Here is a 22,013-nt window from a genome sequence, read left to right as displayed (position 1 = left end):
TTCCGGTCTCCGCGTGTCTCCCTCGACGTCTGTCGTTGGTGTCTCCGGGTGTCCGTCTGTCGTCGGTGTCTCCCGGGTGTCCGAGGACAGGGCTGTCCGAGAGCAGGGCTATCCCCTGTTCAGTACTTCATGGAGGAGGAGGAGGAAGTTGGGTGGGTTGTTCTGGAGAAAAGCGAGGTTCGGGGTGATGGAAGGTTCTCACCCACTGTGCTGCAGGCGTGGTGACTTCTTGGAGGAGGTAAAACCCGCGTCTTCCCCTTTGGGGCCTGTGACTCATGAGTCTCTGCTGTGGAGCTTCAATGTGGGGTCTGTAATGGACAGTTGTTCGTGTAATTGACACTGAGCGGTTGGCTCCCCCGCCCAGCGACCCTTCTGGCGACCCTAGTCCACTTGACTGAGCCTTCCCTTCACGCATTTTCACAGTTCTAACCAGTTTTTGGTGGAGCGTTGTGGAAAATTCGAATTCCAGATCCCGCTGCTTCTCTTGCACCCGAGACACAGGGGCCCCCGATGTCATCCTCCCATGAGTCTCTTGCTAACCTGTGGCCTCCTGCACTGGTGAGTGGCCTCTCCGCAGTGGGCGAACCGGGTCTGGGAGGACTTGGCCTCCATCAGGAAGCTTGATGTGGTCTCAGCTCCTGTGACCTGGTGCTGACCTGGTTGTTTGTAAGAGTACTTGACTCTGCGGTGATTTCAAGGTGCAGTGAACCTGTCACAGCAGCACAAATACGCTTTATCGCCACACTCGGACTCCCCAGCTGTCGTTTCTTTACCACATTTGCCACTTCACACGGGATACTTCAGTGCGTTTTACCCCGAACAGGGACACCATCCCGCGGAACCACCACATAGCCCTGAACGAGGAAATCACCGCGGTTTCCATATTATGATCCAGACCACAGGTCCACTTGAACTGTCGCCACCTGCCCCGCTGTCTGAAATGTCCTGCTCCATTCGGATCCAGTTTTCTTCTTCTGCAACTGCTCCCGAGACTTTCCCGTATTTGCACAACCCTGATGGATTTAAGGAGCACAGATGGCTCCAATCTGGGTGGCCTGTCTGGATGGCTTATGTCGCTTGGGCTGTTTTCAGTGTCCGTCCATGTGGTGACATGCATCAGTCCTTCATTTTTTCACTGTGACTAAACATAGTAACATTTACCACTTAAAACATTTCAGGGTCACAGTTCTCTGGCCTTAGGTGAGTTCACATGGTTGTACATCATTCTCTAGAACTTTTTCTTTCTCCCTGAGGGAGACTGTATGCATGAAACACTAACTCCCCATTCCCCTTTCCTCTCAGCCCTGCAGCCACGTTCAACTTTCTGTCTCTAGATACCTCATACAGGTGGAATCACACAGTATCTACCCTTCTGTGAAAGCCAGCATCCTGTCCTTGTTCCTGATTTCAGAGTAGAGCTGTCAATCTTCAGACTTGAGCATGGTGTTTGCTATAGATTTATTGAAAAAAAAAAAATTACCCCTTATTCCTGTTTTCATGAGTGTTTATATCAGCAACAGACTTTGGATTTTGGTTAGAACCTTTTCTGCATCAATTAATATGACCACATGTTTTTATTTAAAAATTTATTGCGGAGTATAACATTGCTTGGTTTCACTATATTGAACAATCTTTGAGATGTTTGTGAAGAGACACTTATGATGTACAATATATTTAAGAGCTCGTGGTTTTGCAATTTCTCTGATCAGGCCTCTTACATCTATTTTAAGACAGGTGTAGGAATGTATTTGCTGATTTTGTGATGATTTCATTGGGGTTGGTATTAGTGGTTAGGATTGGTGTTACGGGTTGTTAGGGTTATGGTTGGGTTAGGGTTAGGGGTCTCCCTGTCCTCTTCTGCACAGAGCCCATTCTCCTCCAGTAACCAGAGTGATCTTTTCGACACATTACATTTGGGCCTCTCTGTGGTCTGCTCCCCTCCTGCCCATCCTCTCCAGCCTCACCCCTCCCACCACGGCCTGCCCCTCTGTGGGCCACCCAGGGGTATGATTGTCCCACATGTGCCTCAGGCCTGAGTCCAAGACTTTGCATTCACTGTGCCCTCTCCCAGGAGCACTCTTCTCTCCCCCTGCTTCATGTTTGGCTTGTTTCCCCATTGGCTGGGCCCCGAATTGCCCCCTGATGACCTGACTCATGTCTGCTGGTTGAATGTGCCTGTCCGCTATTTAAATGTAGTGCCCGCCTTCCCGATGTGAGCAATTTGCTAACCTGCCCGTGATGGGGCAGGTGTAAGGACGTAGCCTTAGTGTCTGCATAAAAAATCAGTCTCAGAGGGCTCACCAAACTTGCCTGATGATGGGGGAGCTGCTGTCCCTATGGTGGGGAGCAGGTAGTCCCCTCAAAGGGGGACCAGTCATGTGAGGTGGTTGGACAAGACTCCCAACTTCTTGTCTGGGGAGATGTAGACCTGGACCTGGAAGCTTACACCCTTGGATTCAAGGCTGGGGCCTAAGCAAGCTCCTTCTTCTTCCAGAGGTCCTCTTTCCCCTTCCCTGACCATGGGCTGGACCTGATTCCTGACCTGGGGGAGTTCGAGGGTGACCCCTCCTAGGAATACCAGGGCTTTACTGAGGACCTTGTCAGCAGGATGCCCAGTAGCCTTGAAGGGAGGACCTTACAGAGGTGGAGACAGCTCTGTGGGGGCCGGTGACATCCCACTCAAAACAAAATGGGGCTGGTGGCCGGCCCTGCTGGTTCTACTGTAGGGCATAGAAACAAGGGCTGTGCCCCAAGGTGCTCCGCTCCTGGCAGGTGGGGACAGGACCTGGGGGTTTGCCCGGGAGCTCAGCACAGGGGGAGTGTTCCTGGCTCCAGCATGCTGGAGTCCATGTGTGGCTGCATGGGCTTCCAACCTCTTAAGCCTTAGGCACCCCTTTGTAAGATGGGGTGCTGACGGCCCCCATCTCTGGGAGCACAAGGTAGGGAGGCCCCATGGGCAGACTCACTCAGGAGAGGCCAGGAGAGTGGCTGTTGCTTAAAGCAGCCCAGGGCCTGACCCCTTGAAGAAGGTACACAGGTCTATGGCCCTCAGTTTCAGGGTCCTGCTGCCAGCCTCTGGCAGTGACCCTTCTCTCACCCTGTCCCTGTAGCTATGTGGTCTTCCTGGAGCTGGTCCTGCAGACGGCAAAGAAGCACTTCATGGTGGGACACAGGGTCACCTACTAGGTCTTCACTGACCAGCTGGCTGCTGTGCCTGTGTGCCCCTCTGTGAGGGCCGGAAGGCGGTGGTCCTTATGGTGGACACAGCGTCACCTAGTACATCTTCACTGACCAGCTGGCTGCTGTGCCTGTGTGCCCCTCTGTGAGGGCCGGAGGGCGGTGGTCCTCATGGTGGACACAGGGTCACCTAGTACGTCTTCACTGACCAGCTGGCTGCTGTGCCTTGTGCCCCTCTGTGAGGGCCGGAGGGCGGTGGTCCTCATGGTGGACACAGCGTCACCTAGTACATCTTCAGCGATCAGCCAGCTGCCGTACCCTTGTGCCCCTCCATGAGGGCCGGTGGGTGGTGCTCCTCAATGTCCGCGGTGCCTCATGGCGGACACAGCGTCACCTAGTACATCTTCAGCGATCAGCCAGCTGCCATACTCTTGTGCCCCTCCGTGAGGGCCAGTGGGTGGTGCTCCTCAAGGTCCGCGGTGCCTCATGGCGGACACAGCGTCACCTAGTACGTCTTCACCAACCACCAGTTGCTGGGCCTGTGTGCCTCTCCGGGAAGGCCAGAGGGTGGTGGTCCTTGAGGTCTGCGGTGCCCCGCTCTGGCAGGATGTCTCCATGCAGCACATGGCGATGATCAGCTGCTTCTGTGAGCAACGCTTCCTCCGTGAGGTGGACGACCTGGTGTGCACGGATGTGGACGTGAAGTTCCGCGTCATGTGGGTGTGGAGATCCTGTCCCCCCCTTTGTCACTTTGTACCCCAGTTTCTACTGGGTGGCCAATGAGAACTTCAGCTACGCGCGCCGGCCGCAGTACCAGGCCCACAACCCCAGGCACCAGGGCAACTTTTACTATATGGGGGCCTTTTTGGGGGGGTCAGTGGTGGAGGTTCACTGACTGACATTGGCCTGTCACCAGGCAATGGGGGTCGACCTGGCCAATGGGATGGAGGCCATGTGGCCTGACAAGAGCCACCTGAACCACAAGCCCACCAAGCCCCGGAGGCCACGTGGGACCTGAGGCTGCTGGGCTGTCCTCCCCCCACCCCGGTCATGAAGATGCTGAGATTCGGGCAGTGCCCAAGAATCACCAGGACATCCAGAACGCATGAGGGGCTCGCCCCGTCTGTCAGGGTGGCCTCTCTGAGCGGAGCCATAAGAGCAGATTCCTTCTTCTGTCCCCTCAACTGTGGAGTCCAGCACTGCCCGCTCGGGCATGTCCAGGGCCCCTAGCTGCCCCCATGCACAGGAGGCCTGCCTGGGGCACAAGTTCCTTTCCTTGTGGTCAGTGCATTTCGATCATTTCTGGGTCATTTGCAGCTGCAAACGGCTCCAGTTTTATGTCGAATGTTTTTCTGTGTCAGTGCTGAGCAACCATCTTTAAAAAGAACAATTGAGGGAAAAGGTTTTCTCCCTGGTTCTAAACAGACATCGCCTGGTGGGCTGGGAGCGGCCCTGCAGCAGCCTTGGAGCCAGAACGGGCCCTGGCTGGGTCTTCCTCCCAGTCCCTGCACCTTGCGGCAGCCATGGGCCTTCAGGGTCAGGGGTGCGCCGAGCCTCCTCTCAGACCCCCAGTCCCCTGACCACCAGAGGCTGTGACCGCTAGCACGGCCTCCAGGAGCATGGAGCCCTCTGGGTTATTTCTGGTTCCTGCCTTGGTTTTAAATGGCTATTTCTGTGCTGGTGTTTGTGACATGTGGGCACTGGCTCTGTCTGGATGCATGTCCTGTTGGGATCCCTCAGTGCCCACTGGAGGGTTTGCACTTGTGGACTCTCTCTGGAACATCTGCCTGCACTTCATCTTAGCAAGCATTCACTGAGTGCCTACTGTGAGCTCGGTCACCAACAAGGGGCAGAGCGTGAGAGCGAGAACCAAGATACAGGATCCCTGCTCCAGGGCCCTCCTGGGACTTGCGATGGCCCCGTCCTCCTGACTCACTACTTTCCTATTGTGGTGTAATGGACATATGACTGATACTGTTAAGCACGTTTCAGGGTACAATTCAGTGGCAATACGTACATTCACTGCTCTGTACCCGCCACCTCCATCCATCGCCACAACTTCATTGTCATCCCAAACTGAACCTCGGCCCACGAAACCCTAACCCCCATTCCCCCTCCCCAGCCCCAGCACCCAGCGGCTCCTTCCACCTCTGTGAATTGGAGTGCTCTCCGTCCCTCACGAGTGGGGTCCTCCAGTATCTGTCCTTTAGGGACTGGCTTATTTCACGTAACACAGTGGCCTAAGGTCTGTCCCCATGAGCCTGGACCTGACCCACTTTTCCCCCAAAGGAGTGGCTCAGCCCTCTCCTGTCTAAGCTAAGCCTCCTCTGCTCCCCTCTGCTCCCCTCATCTTCTTTCTCAGCCTGAAGATAATACCAACCAATCTGCAGCTTTGAAGACCTGTTCAGTCCAGATGCCGGACACCCCCCCCTGGGGCCTTGGGCCTCACCTACCCCATCTGTCCATGTCAGGTGCCTGCAACCCCCACTAGCCGGCCACCTGCACCTTCCACAGGTGTCCCCATCTCAGAAGAGGGAAACACCAAGTCCAGACCCTTGGAGACCTCAGTGACTTCTTGCTTACCACCAACTGTAGTGAGGTGGCTACTGGAGGGCATTCAATGTCCTAAACATTTAAAGGCATATGTGAGTCTCTGCAGCCCAAGGCAACAGGTAACAGTTGGGGCAAACAGAAACCAAGCAGATTCACTGGAAGAAAGGCTGAGTGATGAGGAGTGTTAGGGAATAGGGCCTGGAAGCTCTGACTGTCCCCACCTGACGTTCAGATGCTCCCCAGTTCCTCCTGTGCCTCTGGTGTCTTCCTGGAACCCTGACCTGGCTGTTTTCAGACAGCTCGCCCAGTGGTACCCTCACTTTATGGGGGGGGGAGGTTTGCTGAAATCCACAGTGTGTCCTGCTGCCCCACCTGGATCACATCGTCTGGGCCATCTGAGGACCCAAGACTGTGGGTCTGTGGCCTGGAGGGATTCTGAGCAGAGCTGGTGGGATGGGAGGGCTGCAAGGCACAGAGTTTCCAGAAAGCTACAAAGCTATCTTCCTACAGTTTTTGAATCAAAGCCTTGAGATCTTTAAAATGCCAGCAGTGTTACAGCATGGGCCAGAAAAACAAATGTCCCTGTGCACCCAACACCACCTAAACTATTGGCCATTTCTTGTCACTTGAGCTGAGTACAAAGGATTGGGAGTGGGGGCTTAAGGGAGGGGTCCTGGGCCAGACTTTGTGTTTTGGGGACAAAGGCCATCCAATCTCGTGCTGGGCCTGAGGCAGGGGCCTGTGTGGAGACCCCAGCTGCAATCACTGCTGTCTGCTGATGCTCCCTCAGCCCTCCCCAGTGCACCTGCTGCTGGGGGAGCGCCTGCCCCCTCCTCCCTGTGGAGGGTTCTCTCCTGCACCAGCAGTGCCTCCTCCCCTGCCAGTCACTGCCAGCCTGCAGCCTGAGAGTGTGGACACCCTGAGTTCCTCTAGCTGCTGGGGGAGTGCCTGCCCCCTCCTCCCTGTGGAGGGCTCTCTCTTGTACCAGCGGTGCCTCCCCCCTGCAAGTCACTGCCAGCCTGCAGCCTGGGAGTGTGGATACCCTGATGGCCTCCAGTCCTGGGGACAGAGCCAGTGCATGTGGGACCTGGTCTCCCAGCAGGCCTGAGCACCCAGGCCGCCACGGTGCTCGCTCTCCTTCTGCAGGCTCACTATGCCATGCCCTCCCTCAGGCCCCCTGGGCCCAAGTCCTCCTCTGCTTGGGAACCACCCTCGGCCCATTCTCTACATGCTGGGACTGGGAGTGGGTCATCTGGACCTTCTAGACTCACGCTTCGGTGCCCATGACATGGGCACAGTCCGGCCTCACAGACTGCTCAGAGGAGACTCAGCGCAAGAAGATGCAGCCCGCTGCAAGGGGAGATGCCAAGTGACCCAGAGTGAGCACACAGGCCTTGCACAAAGCACAGGATGCAGGCACCTAGCCACGGGTCATGGGAAATCCCGGTGAGGGTGGCCCTGGTGGGGAGGCCACAGAAGGGTTCCAGAAGAGGCAGGCGACAAGGAAGACAACAGGACAGAGATTCCCAAGGAGGTCGATGGAAGAATCAGAGGATTGCAGAGGCCTTGGGAAGACTTGGAGGCTCTGGAGATGTTGGCTGAATCGCTGTCATTTGGTCAGAAAAGGTGTGTCACAAACCCCCATCAACACTGGATGATTTACTCTTCGTTGGTTCTAGGAATCAGTGCGTACCCGCCATGAGAACTCACATTGCGTTAAGTCTAGGATATACCTACTTTTCAGGACTAGATTTTTCTAGAGGAAGTGCTAAGCATGGGTCTTTCCATTCTTTGTGCAACTGGTCTCTGTTTTCAGGAGCAGATTCCTGGTGCTCATCACCCCTGCTCACCCTGAGGTGACCCCTGTCACCTCCCACAGTGGACATGACGGTATGGGTTGGGGGGTGCTCACTGATGAAGCCCCAGTGCTCAGTACACAGCAGGGCCCCCAGATCCTCTGCTGAATGAGGGAGGGCCTGAGGGAGGATGGAAGGGGAGAGAGCAGGCTATGCACCAACGCTAATGCCCAAGGAGATGGATAATTTTACTTAAAACAAATAATAAACAGTATACAGAACATGAAAAGATAAAGTAACAGTCAATATGTACCAGAGAGAAAGAACATAGGGGGAGGAGATGAAACATTCTGGCGGGACGTCGGGTTCGGGTGAAGGAACTAAGGGTAATTGCACAAGGAGCTCTCCCTGCAGGGCTGTGGGCTCTGGATGTGGCTCTGGGAGCCCTGCAAGAGCAGGAGTAGGGGCAGGGGTTGGGATAGGGGCAGGGACAGGAGCAGGGACAGGTGCAAGAGCAGGGACAGGAGCAAGGGGAGGGACAGGGTCAGCAGCAGTGGCAGGTGCAGGATCCAAGGCAGGAGCTGGGTGAGGGGCAAGAACAGGAGCACAGGCAGGGGCAGGGGGAAGGGGCAGCAGTTCTGGTAGGGGCGGGGGCAGGATCTGGGGCAGGAGCTGGGTCTGGGGCAGGAACCAGAGCACAGGCAGGGGCAGGGGAAGGGGCAGCAGTTCTGGGAGGGGAGGGGGCAGGGTCTGGGGCAGGAGCTGGGTCTGGGGCAGGAACCAGAGCACAGGCAGGGGCAGCAGTTCTGGCAGGGGAAAGGGCAGGAGCTGGGTCCAGGGCAGGAACCAGAGCACAGGCAGGGGCAGGGGAAGGGGCAGGAGCTGGGCCAGGAGCTGGGTCTGGGGCAGGAGCTGGGTCCAGGGCAGGAACCAGAGTACAGGAAGGGGCAGGGAAAGGGGCAGCAGTTCTGGCAGGGGAAGGGGCAGGAGTAGGGGCAGGAGCTGAGTCTGGGGCAGGAACAGGAGCACAGGCAGGGACAGGGGAAGGGTCAGTGGCTCTGGCAGGGGCAGAGGAAGGGGTAGCAGTTCTGGCAGGGGAAGGGGCAGGAGCTGGGCCAGGAGCTGGGTCTGGGGCAGGAGCTGGGTACAGGGCAGGAACCAGAGCACAGGCAGGGGCAGGGAAAGGGTCAGCAGCTCGGGCAGGGGAAGGGGCAGCAGTTTTGGCAGGGGAAGGGGCAGGAGTTGGGGCAAGAGCTGGGTCTGGGGCAGGAACAGGAGCACAGGCAGGGACAGGGGAAGGGTCAGTGGCTCTGGCAGGGGAAGGGGCAGGAGTTGGGGCAGGAGCAGGGTCTGGGGCAGGAGCAGGAGCAGGAGCAGGAGCACAGTCAGGGACAGGGGAAGGGGCAGGAGTTGGGGAAGGAGCAGGGTCTGGGGCAGGAACAGGAGCACAGGCAGGGGCAGGGGAAGGGTCACAGGCTCTGGCAGGGGAAGGGGAAGGGGCAGCAGTTCTGGCAAGGGAAGGAGCAGGAGCTGGGTCTGGGGCAAGAACCAGAGCACAGGCAGGGACAGGGAAAGGGGCAGCAGTTCTGTCAGGGGAAGGGGCAGGAGTTGAGGAAGGAGTAGGGTCTGGGGCAGGAACAGGAGCACAGGCAGGGACAGGGGAAGGGTCAGTGGCTCTGGCAGGGGAAGGGGCAGGAGTTGGGGCAGGAGCAGGGTCTGGGGCAGGAGCAGGAGCACAGTCAGGGACAGGGGAAGGGGCAGGAGTTGGGGAAGGAGCAGGGTCTGGGGCAGGAACAGGAGCACAGGCAGGGGCAGGGGAAGGGTCACAGGCTCTGGCAGGGGAAGGGGAAGGGGCAGCAGTTCTGGCAAGGGAAGGAGCAGGAGCTGGGTCTGGGGCAGGAGCAGGAGCACAGTCAGGGACAGGGAAAGGGGCAGCAGTTCTGTCAGGGGAAGGGGCAGGAGTTGAGGAAGGAGTAGGGTCTGGGGCAGGAACAGGAGCACAGGCAGGGACAGGGGAAGGGTCAGTGGCTCTGGCAGGGGAAGGGGCAGGAGTTGGGGCAGGAGCAGGGTCTGGGGCAGGAGCAGGAGCACAGTCAGGGACAGGGGAAGGGGCAGGAGTTGGGGAAGGAGCAGGGTCTGGGGCAGGAACAGGAGCACAGGCAGGGGCAGGGGAAGGGTCACAGGCTCTGGCAGGGGAAGGGGAAGGGGCAGCAGTTCTGGCAAGGGAAGGAGCAGGAGCTGGGTCTGGGGCAAGAACCGGAGCACAGGCAGGGACAGGGAAAGGGGCAGCAGTTCTGTCAGGGGAAGGGGCAGGAGTTGAGGAAGGAGTAGGGTCTGGGGCAGGAACAGGAGCACAGGCAGGGGCAGGGGAAGGGTCAGCGGCTCTGGCAGGGGCAGGGGAAGGGGCAGCAGTTCTGGCAAGGGAAGGAGCAGGAGCTGGGTCTGGGGCAGGAGCAGGAGCACAGTCAGGGACAGGGAAAGGGGCAGCAGTTCTGTCAGGGGAAGGGGCAGGAGTTGAGGAAGGAGTAGGGTCTGGGGCAGGAACAGGAGCACAGGCAGGGGCAGGGGAAGGGTCAGCGGCTCTGGCAGGGGCAGGGGAAGGGGCAGCAGTTCTGGCAGGGGAAGGGGCAGGAGTTGGGGCAGGAGCAGGGTCTGGGGCAGGAACAGGAGCACAGTCAGGGACAGGGGAAGTGGCAGGAGTTGGGTCCAGGGCAGGAACTGGAGCACAGGCAGGGGCAGGGGAAGGGGTAGGAGTTGGGGCAGGAGCAGGGTCTGGGGCAGGAACAGGAGCACAGTCAGGGACAGGGGAAGGGGCAGGAGTTGGGTCCAGGGCAGGAACTGGAGCACAGGCAGGGGCAGGGGAAGGGGTAGGAGTTGGGGAAGGAGCAGGGTCTGGGGCAGGAACAGGAGCACAGGCAGGGGCAGGGGAAGGGTCACAGGCTCTGGCAGGGGAAGGGGAAGGGGCAGCAGTTCTGGCAAGGGAAGGGGCAGGAGCTGGGGCAGGAGCTGGGTCTGGGGCAGGAGCTGGGTCCTGGGCAGGAACCAGAGTACAGGAAGGGGCAGGGAAAGGGGCAGCAGTTCTGGCAGGGGAAGGGGCAGGAGTTGGGGCAGGAGCTGGGTCCAGGGCAGGAACCAGAGCACAGGTAGGGGCAGGGAAAGGGGCAGCAGTTCTGGCAGGGGAAGGGGCAGAAGCTGGGGCAGGAGCTGGGTCCAGGGCAGGAACCAGAGCACAGGTAGGGGCAGGGAAAGGGGCAGCAGTTCTGGCAGGGGAAGGGGCAGGAGTTGGGGCAGGAGCAGGGTCTGGGGCAGGAACAGGAGCACAGTCAGGGACAGGGGAAGGGGCAGGAGTTGGGGAAGGAGCAGGGTCTGGGGCAGGAACAGGAGCACAGGCAGGAACAGGAAAAGGGGCAGCAGTTCTGTCAGGGGAAGGGGCAGGAGTTGAGGAAGGAGTAGGGTTTGGGGCAGGAACAGGAGCACAGGCAGGGACAGGGGAAGGGTCACTGGCTCTGGCAGGGGCAGGGGAAGGGGCAGCAGTTCTGGCAGGGGAAGGGGCAGGAGTTGGGGCAGGAGCAGGGTCTGGGGCAGGATCAGGAGCACAGGCAGGGGCAGGGAAAGGGGCAGCAGTTCTGGCAGGGGAAGGAGCAGGAGTTGGGGCAGGAGCAGGGTCTGGGGCAGGATCAGGAGCACAGGCAGGGGCAGGGAAAGGGGCAGCAGTTCTGGCAGGGGAAGGAGCAGGAGCTGGGGCAGGAGCAGGGTCTGGGGCAGGAACCTGAGCACAGGCAGGGGCAGGGGAAGGGTCAGCGGCTCTGGCAGGGGCAGGGGTAGGGGCAGCAGTTCTGGCAAGGGAAGGGGCAGGAGCTGGGTCTGGGGCAGGAACTGGAGCACAGGCAGGGGCAGGGGAAGGGTCAGCGGCTCTGGCAGGGGAAGGGGCAGGAGTTGGGGCAGGAGCTGGGTCTGGGGCAGGAACCTGAGCACAGGCAGGGGCAGGGGAAGGGTCAGGGTCTCTGGCAGGGGCAGGGGAAGGGGCAGCAGTTCTGGCAGGGGAGGGGGCAAGAGTTGGGGCATGAGCTTGTTCTGGGGCAGTAATGGCAGCACAGGCAGGGGAAGGGGCAGCTGCTCTGGCAGGGGTAGAGGAAGGGGCAGGAGCAGGGGCAAGAGCTGGAGGGTAGGAACAGGAGCACAGGCAGGGGCAAAAGCAGTGGCTCTGGCAGGTGCAGTGACAGTAGCTGGATCTGGGGCAGGAACAGGAGCACAGGCAGAGCAAGGGGCAGGGGAAAGAGTTTCATCCTTTGCAGGATCAGGAGCACAGGCAGGGGCAGGGGCAGGGGCAGGATTTGGGGCAGGGGCAAGAAAAGGAGCGCGGATAGGGGCAGGTGTGGGGGCAGGAGCAGTGCAGGGCTCAGGGGCAGGCTCTCCGTGGGCAGGTTCTCCAGCAGGCTCTTCCTGCACAGCTTCAGGCTCTCCGTGGGCAGGTGCCAGGTAACCCGCTGGCTCCTGGTCTCCTGCTGAAGTCGCTGCAGGCACCACCCCTCCCTCTGGAGCTGCCCATGAACTTGGAGCCGGCTCTAGTTCCTCAGATGGTGGAGCAGCTGTGAGAGGAGAAAAGCTCACCCTCCTGCCTGCCTCTCGTGGCCTTTGCAGAGACAGAACCCAGCCCAGGGGCTCCCAGAGAAGCTGCAGCCAGGAAGGAACCCTGACCAGGACGTGTCCCCGACTGCAGTCCACCCACTGGGTGCTCTGAGCCCGGTCCTTGCTCCTGGACCCACACCAGCCTGTGGGGGCTCCTCCCTGTGGGGCCAGCACTGACCCATCCCCACACACCACACACACCCAGCCCCAGACTTCTCACCCTCGGGCTCAGCCTCCGTGGGCTCTGGCTCCTGGATCACACTCACTGAGTGAATGACTACTGGGGACAGTGGCCTGGGCGGAGTCAGAACCCTTCCCAGGTGATCCCCTGTCCCTGCTCCTGGAGAGGAGGGCGTGTCCACCAGCTTCCTCTCAGTCTCATCCAAGGTCTTCTGCAAAGACAGGGACTGGTAGCCGGCCCAGAGGCATCACAGCCCTGCCCGGCTGTCTTCACTGTCCTCCTGCCCAGGCCCCCTGGTGCTCCCAGATAAGACACAGACCTGTGCGTGCACAGCCCTGCACCTGGGATGCAGTGACCCATCCCTGCAGGGCTCGGGATCAACCTTGGGCAGAAGGGCGTAGCCCCCGCACACCCTGTCCCACCCAGCCAGGCTTGACCTGGGGTGTGAACATGACCTGCCCACTGGACATTGACCCCTCATCAGCCTGCTCCTGCTCGGAGTGGCCCCACCCTACAAGACCCCTCTTACACACACACACACACACACACACACACACACACACACACACACAGGGAGGGGACCTGGGGCTGTACAGTCAGATCAGAGTGTGTGGGGCTGGGCTGGCCGGCTCTGGGCCTCATGGTGTCACCTTTTGGTCCTTCCTGCCAAATGGCCAGAGGCGTCGGGGAGCCCTGACACGACATCCCCAGCGAGGGGAAGTGTTTGCAGGGCGCGCTTTCCTCAGCCTGCAGCCTCCGGACTTGGGGATGCAACACGCAAACATGTTCTTCGTTGGAGGATCTCCAACGAAATGAGCTGGGCAGGGAGCTGGCTCTGGAATGTGGGTGCCTGGTTACCCGAGTTCCAAATTCTGTTGGGGTCCGTTGTCAGGGAAGTGAGGTCACCACTGCCTGGGGCTCCCTTGCCCGACTTCCTTCTCCTACAAGAGCCCCCAAGGGCCCCCCTCCCCCAGCAGCTCTATGCTCACCCTCCACCCCATGCCCCATCCATACAGTGACACCCACACCGCCCACCCACAGCCCCCAGGGGGCCTGGGTGCAGCCAGTGTCCCCGCTGTGAGGACGCAGAGCTGGGTTCAGACCGGGCTTCTGCTCGTGACCAGGGCCGTGACCCTGGACAGACCCTGTGCCTCTCAGGGCCTCCCCAGGCTCCCCATCTGCACAGTGGGGTGTTCTGGCTTCTACTTCTAGGGACACCATCAGGGGTAGGACCTCTACATACATTCCGTACCTGCTATCACAGGAGGCTGGGGCACGCACTTGGCAATGCAAGGATGAGTCAGGGGCTGGGTGGGGCATGGAACACAGCTCAGAGGGGCTGGGTCTGCTCTGGGGTCCAGGCAAAGCCACCCCTTTGTCCCAGGCCCCGTGGGAAGGTTGCAATGAACTGATTCCAACCTTTTCCCCTGGTGACACAGACTTCCAGGGGCTCCCATTAAGTTGAGGCTCAGGTCCCCGGGCCTTGTCTGTGCCCATGTGCGGGGCAGTCTCCACAGTGGTTCCCGGGCATTCCCGAATCCTGGTCACACATCCCTGGGGAGTCCCCTCCCCTCCAGGGTGGATGGCCTCTGTGACTGCGCTCTAAGGAAGAGAATGGAACAAATGGATGGGATGTCATTGGAGGAAAGTCTGTGACTTCTCCTGGTTTCCTCTCTCCTGGTTTCCTCTCTCCTGTGTTCAGTCTCTGTCTCTGTCTCTGTCTCACAGGAGCAGGATCTGAGGGCTCCGGGGACGATGTGAGAAACCCTCAGAAGTCTCCCTTGTCCCTGTTTCCCTTTCCTGTCCTGGTGCTCAGTTCCTTCCTAAGGCCTCCTCACCATGCCCAGAGCACTGACTCTGGAACCTCTTCCAAATGGGAACCCTGAGGCTGCACCAAGGAGGGTCCTGACCTTGGTCCCCCGAGCAGTGGTCAGTGCTCTGCCACGTTCTGCATACCAGGTCCTCAGCCCCCCAAGCCCCCAGGCTGCCCTCTGCTCAGAAGGACCTCGAGGGAGTACAAAGCATTTTCCCAGGACTGGCAGCACAGTGGGTCAGGGATGGAGATCCAAGGCCAGCAGGCTCTTCTACAAGCCTGTGGGACCCTAGGGACACCCATCTCTACAGCCCAATTGATAGAAGAGTAAGCTGAGGCCTTTTGTGCTGTAGCCCCCTCCTAGCGGGGGGTTTCTGTTCCTACTTCCAGGTGCCCAGGGAGGTGATGGACACCGGACCCCAGACCCTGTCCTCTCCCAGTGCCCTGGCAACCCTCCTGGGCCCCTTGGGGACCCCCTGATCATCAGCCTGGCGTGTCTCCCCTCCCCATGCTATGGATCTGGGGTATGGCCAGGAGTTCTGATGCCCCTGCCCCATGGCCCAGCTGTCTCCGACCTCTTTCTTCTTTCCCCCTTGTCACCCACCTCGCTCCCAGGGTGTCCTCCCCTTCTGACCCCCAGCTGGGCAGTCAGAGTGGGGTGTGTGTGTGTGTGTGTGTGTGTGCACAGGTGCACATGCCTCTACCTGCCTGGGGATGCCCAAGGTCATGTCCCCACATGGGACTGAGTGGGGAGCTATCCCCAAGGATCTGAGGGGCTCTCATCCCCAAAGCAAACCTCATGGGAGGGTTGATGCTGGCCTAGGACTGGAGAGCAGCCCTGCTCCTTGGACTCTGCACCCCTCATTTGTCCTGGGCCAGTCCCTGCCTCTTTGGACCCCAGGTTCCCAACTGTCCCTGAGGGTTGGACATGGAAATGCTTGAATGTGGCCGCTCTTCTGGAGTAGGTGGAGGACAGGTGCACCAGGCACACAGGCCTCCCCACTGAGAGGGTTAGGTGTTCACAGGGGACCTGCACACAGCACGTGTATCATGACCCAGTCCTGCTGTGGACATGCACAAGACCCATGGCTCCACACCTGACTGGTCCCTCATGTTCCCTCACCACCGCCAAGTGCTCTGTCGCCCCAAAGTCTGCTGAGCCCCAGAACCATGCCCACCCCAGCCAGCAACCCTCAGGGTGCAAGGCCAGGTGGGTTGGATATCTGGGGATGCAAAGGTCACTGAATACCCCCCGCCCCACCCAGCTGCCTGGAATGCAGACTCCCTCCCAGGGTCTATCTAAGTGCATGGCTGGGCCAGGGGACCTGGTGGCAGCAATGGAGGCCGACTAAGGGCAGGGATAAGATCTGTCCGCCCCTTCCCCTTCTCCTCTCCTCATTCTCCCTCATCTTCCTGGCAGGACCTGGGACAGAGGTCCAGCCTGCCCCTGGCTGCAGCCCTGGCTAGAGTCAGAGGGGTGGGAAGGAGGCCAGGGAGGAGGCGCCCACCACCAGGATGCCCGAGTGTGAGGGTGTTGTTACCGTAATGAGGGACCCCGTGGGCATTCAGGGATTTCAGCCATTTTCAGACATGAGCTGGGCCCCAGGACTTGGCCCCTGCCCCATCCTACCCCCCCCCCAACGAGGCCCTGCATCCTCCCCAGCCCAGTCCTTGACAGCAGCCAGTCCTCCCTCCAGCCCCAGGAAATCCAGCTGCTAGGGGGGCTGCAAAATCATTACAAGCTGGAGCCTGAGCAGCCCTATGGGGCCTGGTTCCGGGTCCTGGAGCCCCACAGTGAGGAGAGGTGAGGCCAGGCAGGAGTGGGGAGAGGGCAGAGTGGATTCTCCTTGAGGACCATGGCTCCCTGGTCAGCACAGACCATGTTGCATGCTGGCCCCTAGGGCACCCAGATTCCAGCTCCCGGGCAGGCTCTGGGAGGGAGACCAGAGTGTGGCTCCTGCTAGCTCAGACGTGTTGCTCTGTCCTGTAGCTACCGCCTGTCCCGCCAGCTGGACTCCCCCTCCCAGTCGACCAGCAACACCTTCAGAGCCAAGAAGAACAGGCCATCATCAAACTCAGGGGCAAGTGAGTGGCTGGGCAGGCGGGGAGGGCTCACCCTGGGCTCAGGGAGTCTCTGGCTGGGCTAGCGGGGGCTTGTGAGGGCTGGCCTCCAGGTTCTTTGCTGAGCAGCCCTGTGACTGGAGCCATTTGCTTCCCCTCTCTGGGCCTCGCTCTCCTCCTGTGTGCAATGGGGTGATGCTGAATGATTGCTCCCATGGCAGGAACATGTGGGGTGCTGGTGATTGACCTACGCTGGGCACAGAGCCTGGATTGCAGAGCACTGTGGGGGATAGTGAGCGGGGGCACCAGTGAGCACCCCTCCCCCCAAAAGCAATCTAGCCCCTCCATGCAGCCGCCAGGCCCCTGACTGGGAGCCCAGGAGCAGTGGCAGACCACACTCCTGACACAAGGTCCATGGGTGGGTGGCTCTTCTTCAGGAGTGGGAATGCAGCGGGAGCCCTGGGAGCACGAGGCCAGCCCCTCCCTCTGAGGGAAGGAGAGCAAGGAAGACTTTCCCTGGGGTCCCCCAAGGCCACGTAAGAGGGGAGGAGGCTGTCCCCATGCCCAGACAGCCCTTCCCCAGCACCCACTTACCTAGAGGGGAGGGGCAGGCGTCTTTGCTGCACACAGTAAATCTGGACTTGAAGGTACATGGAAATTCTGCTTTGGGCAGGATCTGAGCGTTGGGGTTTGGTTCTTTCACTTGCTGGGCTGATGAGACACATACGCTCTCCAGGACTCCTCGAATGAAGAGCTCTTGCAGAGTCCTGGGCATCCTGGACCTGGGGAGGGGAGAGGGGCATGTCCTCCCAAAGACAGGATGGTTTCAGGTCGTGATCCTGGGCCAGGGCCAGAGACAGCCCCTCACTGCTCCCGACTCTAAGGCTGAGGGGACCTTTCTCAGGCACAACGATGCCCACTGAACGCGGGGACTTCAGAAAGGACACACACCTGGACCAGGTCCTGCTCCAGGACAGTGACTGCCTTCCCCAGCTCTGGAGGAAAAGGGACATCTTCAGCCTCTATGGGCGGGGGTCTTCTGTCCCACCAGCAGGTACCGGACGGTTTCTAGTCTGCCTCTGGAAATGCACCAGCACTGAGTGGGCCAATCACTGTCCACACACGAACATGGACAACGTGCTAAGGAAATGCCAGAGGTGATCCTGTGCAAATGGCCTGTGGGCCGGCGGGGTTGGAGGCTTCAGTGCCTTCCAGGGGCTGCGGGCTTCCTTTCCCTGGGTGGGAATCCTCCTGGAGTCTCGTCTCTGCCCTCAGGACTCCCTTCCTGCTGGTTTCAGGACCAAGGGAGAGACTGTGGTGTGGCTGGGAAGGCTCTGTCTGGGCCTCCTTCCTTCCACACACATCACTGCTCCCCAAGAAGCAGGGGCTGCTGCTCCTGCGTGCCCTACACACGGCTGGTGTAAGGCACACATTCCCTCCAAGGTACAGCTGCTCTGGCTCCGTCACATACATGGTGCCCACGGCTGCCTGGCTGGGCCAGGTGTCCAGAAGAGCTCTCCTTTCCTGGGATCAGGGTTCCTATTCCTGGCCAGAGAAAGACGCCCCATCTTTCCTCTGCTGGTGAAGGTGAATTCCTGGGCCGGGTGGCCCTCAGGTTCCTGAGGACATGGTGGTCCCCACAGGTCCCCTGGAGAGAAGGGTGTTGGGCACCCCTGTCTGGGAGAACAGTGAGCAGCACCCATCCCAGGCCGCAGATGCACCCATCACCCAGCGTGCTTGTCCTCGGACTCACCCCCGGGAGCTCTGGCTGGGTTTTCCAGGAGTGTTCAGCACAGCGGTGGTGGAGAGAGCAGGGAACGGAACAACACTAATGCCCAAGGAGATGGATGGCGGCTCAGTCAGTTAAGCCACTGACTCTTGATTTTGACTCTGGATGTGGTGTCATGGTGCTGGGATTGAGCCCCACATAGGGTCTGTGTTCAGTGCAGCGTGGGCTCAGGATTCTCCTTCCACCTCCTGCCTCTCCTGTCATTCTCGTGCCATGCTCTCTCTCTCTCTAAATTAAATAAACAAGATCTTTATAAAAACTGAGGAGGGCACGTGCTGTGACGAACACTGGGTGTTATACATAACTAACGAATCATTAAACACTACATCAAAAACTATGTGCTATACACTAGCTAACTGCACATGATAAAAAAATAAAAATAGAATCATACAGAATACTTTTAAAAATTGTAAGAAATCATAACATTAATTTTGCCATTTTAAACATTTTCAGTATAAAGTTCAGTAGTGTTAAGTATATTTACACTGCTGTGAACATTCCATCTTGCAAATCTGAACTCCAGAACGTTCCATCTTGCAAATCTGAAATTCTGTACTCATTCTTCTTTTTTTATATTTTATTTAAATTCAATTAGCCAACATCATTAGTTTTTGATGTAGTGCTCAATGACTCATTAGTTGCGTGCTCATCAGATCAGCATCTTTATTTTTCTAATTTAAATTTTAGTTAACATACTGTGCAATATTGGTTTCTGGAGTGCAATTCTGTGATTCATCACTGAATACGACACCCAGTGCTTATCACAGCAAGTGCCCTCCTTAATCCCCATCACCGACTAGCCCCTCCCCCACCCCCTCTCTCCAGGGACCCTCAGTTTGTTCTCTATCATGAAGATTCTCTTATGGTTTGTTTCCTTCTCTGCTTTTTTTCTTTTCCTCCTTCCCACATGTTCCTCTATTTTCTTTCTTAAATTCCACATATGAGTGGGATCATATGGTATTTGTCTTTCTCTGACGGGCCTTTGACTGTCTGCACCCATTAAATCACAAATTTCCCCCTTCCCTGAATCTCCTGGTTACTACAGTCTAGTTTCTTTTTTTTTTTTTAAAGATTTTATTTATTTATTTGACAGAGAGAGAGACAGCCAGTGAGAGAGGGAACACAAGCAGGGGGAGTGGGAGAGGAAGAAGCAGGCTCATAGCGGAGGAGCCTGATATGGGGCTCGATCCCAGAATGCCGGGATCACGCCCTGAGCCAAAGGCAGACGCTTAACCGCTGTGCCACCCAGGCGCCCCACTACCAGTCTAGTTTCTATCTCTGGAAATATGGCTACTTTGGAGAGCTCCCAGCTGTGGATTCCTACAGTATTTGTCTTTTTGTGAGGGCTTATTTCACGAAGCATCGTGTCCTCAAAGTTCATGCATGTTGTAGCAGGTGTCAGGATTTCATTCCTTGGTAAGACTGAATAATATTTCATTGATGGATAGACCACATTTGGTTTATCCATTTATCCGTTGGTGGACATTTGAGTTGCTTCTACCATTTGGCCATTTGTCTATTGTGAAGAGTGCTGCTGTGACATGGGTGTGCAAATATCTCTTCCAGAACTTGCTTTCTAATTCTTTTGAATATATACCCAGAGGTGGGATTGCTGGATCATACTGTACCTGCATTTTTAGTTTTTGAGATGCTTTGATACTGTTTTCCATAGTGGTACACCATTTTACAATCACACCAACAGTGCACAAAATGTCCAGTTTCTCCACATCTTTGTCAACATTTGGAGTTTTCTGTTTCTGGTTGTCTTTTTTTTTTCAGTACCCATCAGAATGAATGTGAGCTGATATCTCTGTGGTTTTGGTTTAGTCTCCTCTGATTATTAGTCATATGAGTGTATTTTCATATGCTTGTTGGTCATTTGCATACATCTTTGGAGAAGTCAATTCAAGTCCTTTGCCCATTTTAAAATCAAGTCATTTGTTTTGTTATTGTGCTGTATGAGTTTTTTTTTTTTTAAAGATTTTATTTATTTGACAGAGCAAGGGACAGCCAGCGAGAGAGGGAACACAAGCAGGGGGAGTGGGAGAGGAAGAGCTGGCTCCCAGCGGAGGAGCCTGATGTGGGGCTCCATCCCAGAATGCCAGGATCACACCCTGAGCTGAAGGCAGATGCTTAATGACTGAGCCCTCCAGCACCCCATGAGTTATTTATTTATTCTGGATATTAACTCACCATCAGATATATGATTTGCAAACACTTTCTCCCATTCTGTAGGTTGCCTTTTCACCTGTTGTGTCCTGTGATTCACAACTGTTTTTTACTTTCATGTGTCCTCTTTGCCTTTTATTTTTGTTGTTGCTATGTTTTTGGTGTCCTATCTAAGAAATCATTGTCCTATCCAGTGTCATGAAGCTTTTCCCCTGTGTTTTCTTATGGGAGATGAACAGTTTTAGGACTTTCGTTGAGGTCTTTGATTCATTATTTAGTTCATTTCTGTAAAAGGGGAAATGGAAGAGTCCATCTTTGTTCTTTGACATGGGAATATCTAGCTTCCCAACACAATTTATTTTGTTAAATTGTATTTTATTTTATTTAAATTCAATTAACATATAGTATATTAGTAGTCTTAGAGGTAGAGTTTCAGTGATTCATCAGTCTTATATAACACCCAGTGCTCATTACACCCCATGCCATCCTTAATGCCCATCACCTAGTTACCCCATCCCCCCACCCTTTCAGCAACCCTCAGTTTATTTCCTATGGTTCATAGTCTCTTATGGTTTGTCTCCCTGTCTGATTTCATCTTGTTTTATTTTTCCCTCCCTTCCTCTATGATCCTCTGTTTCGTTTCTTTTTTTCTTTTAAGATTTTATTTATTTATTTGTCAGAGAGAAAGAGAGAGAGAGAGCACAGCAGGGGGAGTGGCAGGCAGAGGGAGAAGCAGGCTCCCCGCTGAGCAAGGATCCTGATGCGGGACTTGATCTCAGGATCCTGGGATCATGACCTGAGGTGAAGGCAGACACTTAACTGTCTGAGCCACCCAGGCATCCCCTCTGTTTTGTTTCTTAAATTCCACATGAGTGAAATCATACGATAATTATCTTCCTCTGATTGACTTATTTTGCTTAGTATAATACCCTCTAGTTCCATCCATGCATTGTAAATGGTAAGTATTCATCCTTTCTGATGACTGAGTAATATTCCAGTGTATGTATATACACCGCATCTTCTTTATCCATTCAACTGTCAATGGACATCTGGGCTCTTTCCATAGTTTGGCTATTGCGGACATTGCTGCTATAAACATTGGGGTGCAGGTGCCCCTTCAGATCACTATGTTTGTATTTGGGTGGTAAATATCTAGTAGTGCAATTGCTGGGTCATAGGGTAGCTCTAGTTTTAACTTTTTGAGGAACCTCCATACTGTTGTCCAGAGTGGCTTCACCAGCTTGCATTCCCACCAACAGTGTAGGAGGGTTCCTACATCTGTCCCATTCCTGAGGATGTCCCACATCCTCGCCAACATCTATCATTTCCTGACTTGTTCATTTTAGCCATTCTGACTGGTGTGAGGTGGTATCTTATGATTTGTATTTCCCTGATGGCAACTGATGTGGAAAAATTTTTCATGAGTCTGTAGACTATTTGTATGTCTTCTTTGGGGAAATGTCTATTCATGTCTTCTGCCCATTTCTTGACTGGATTATTTGTTCTTTGGGTGTTGATTTGGTAAGTTCTTTATAGATCTTGGATAGTAACCCTTTATCTGTTAAGAAATTTGTAAAAATCTCCCGTCCTGTAGGTTGTCTGTCGGTTTTGTCGACTATGTCCTTCGCTGTACAAAAGCTTTTTATCTTGATTAAGTCCCAATAATTCATTTTTGCTTTCGTTTCCTTTGCCTCTGGAGACATGTCTAGCTAGAAGTTGCTGCAGCTGAGGTCAAAAAAGTTGCTGCTTATGTTCTCCTCTAGGATTTTGATGGATTCCTGTCTCCCATTTAGGTCTTTCATCCATTTTGAGTTTATCTTTGTGGACAGTGTAAGAAAGTGCTCC

General features: G+C 56.3%; 1 pseudogene; it reads left to right on the top strand.

Moving 5' to 3' along the window:
• Positions 1 to 3,120: 3,120 nt before the first annotated feature.
• Positions 3,121 to 7,986, top strand: LOC148109037 (histo-blood group ABO system transferase 2 pseudogene; annotated as a pseudogene).
• The last annotated feature ends 14,027 nt before the right edge of the window (positions 7,987 to 22,013 follow it).

Source organism: Ursus americanus, chromosome 13, assembly GCF_024610735.1.
Source record: "Ursus americanus isolate L20-20 chromosome 13, mUrsAme1.1.p, whole genome shotgun sequence".
In the NCBI taxonomy this organism is placed as follows: Eukaryota; Metazoa; Chordata; class Mammalia; order Carnivora; family Ursidae; genus Ursus; species Ursus americanus.
Note: the sequence above shows the minus strand (reverse complement) of the source record. Positions and strands in the feature narration are given on the sequence as shown.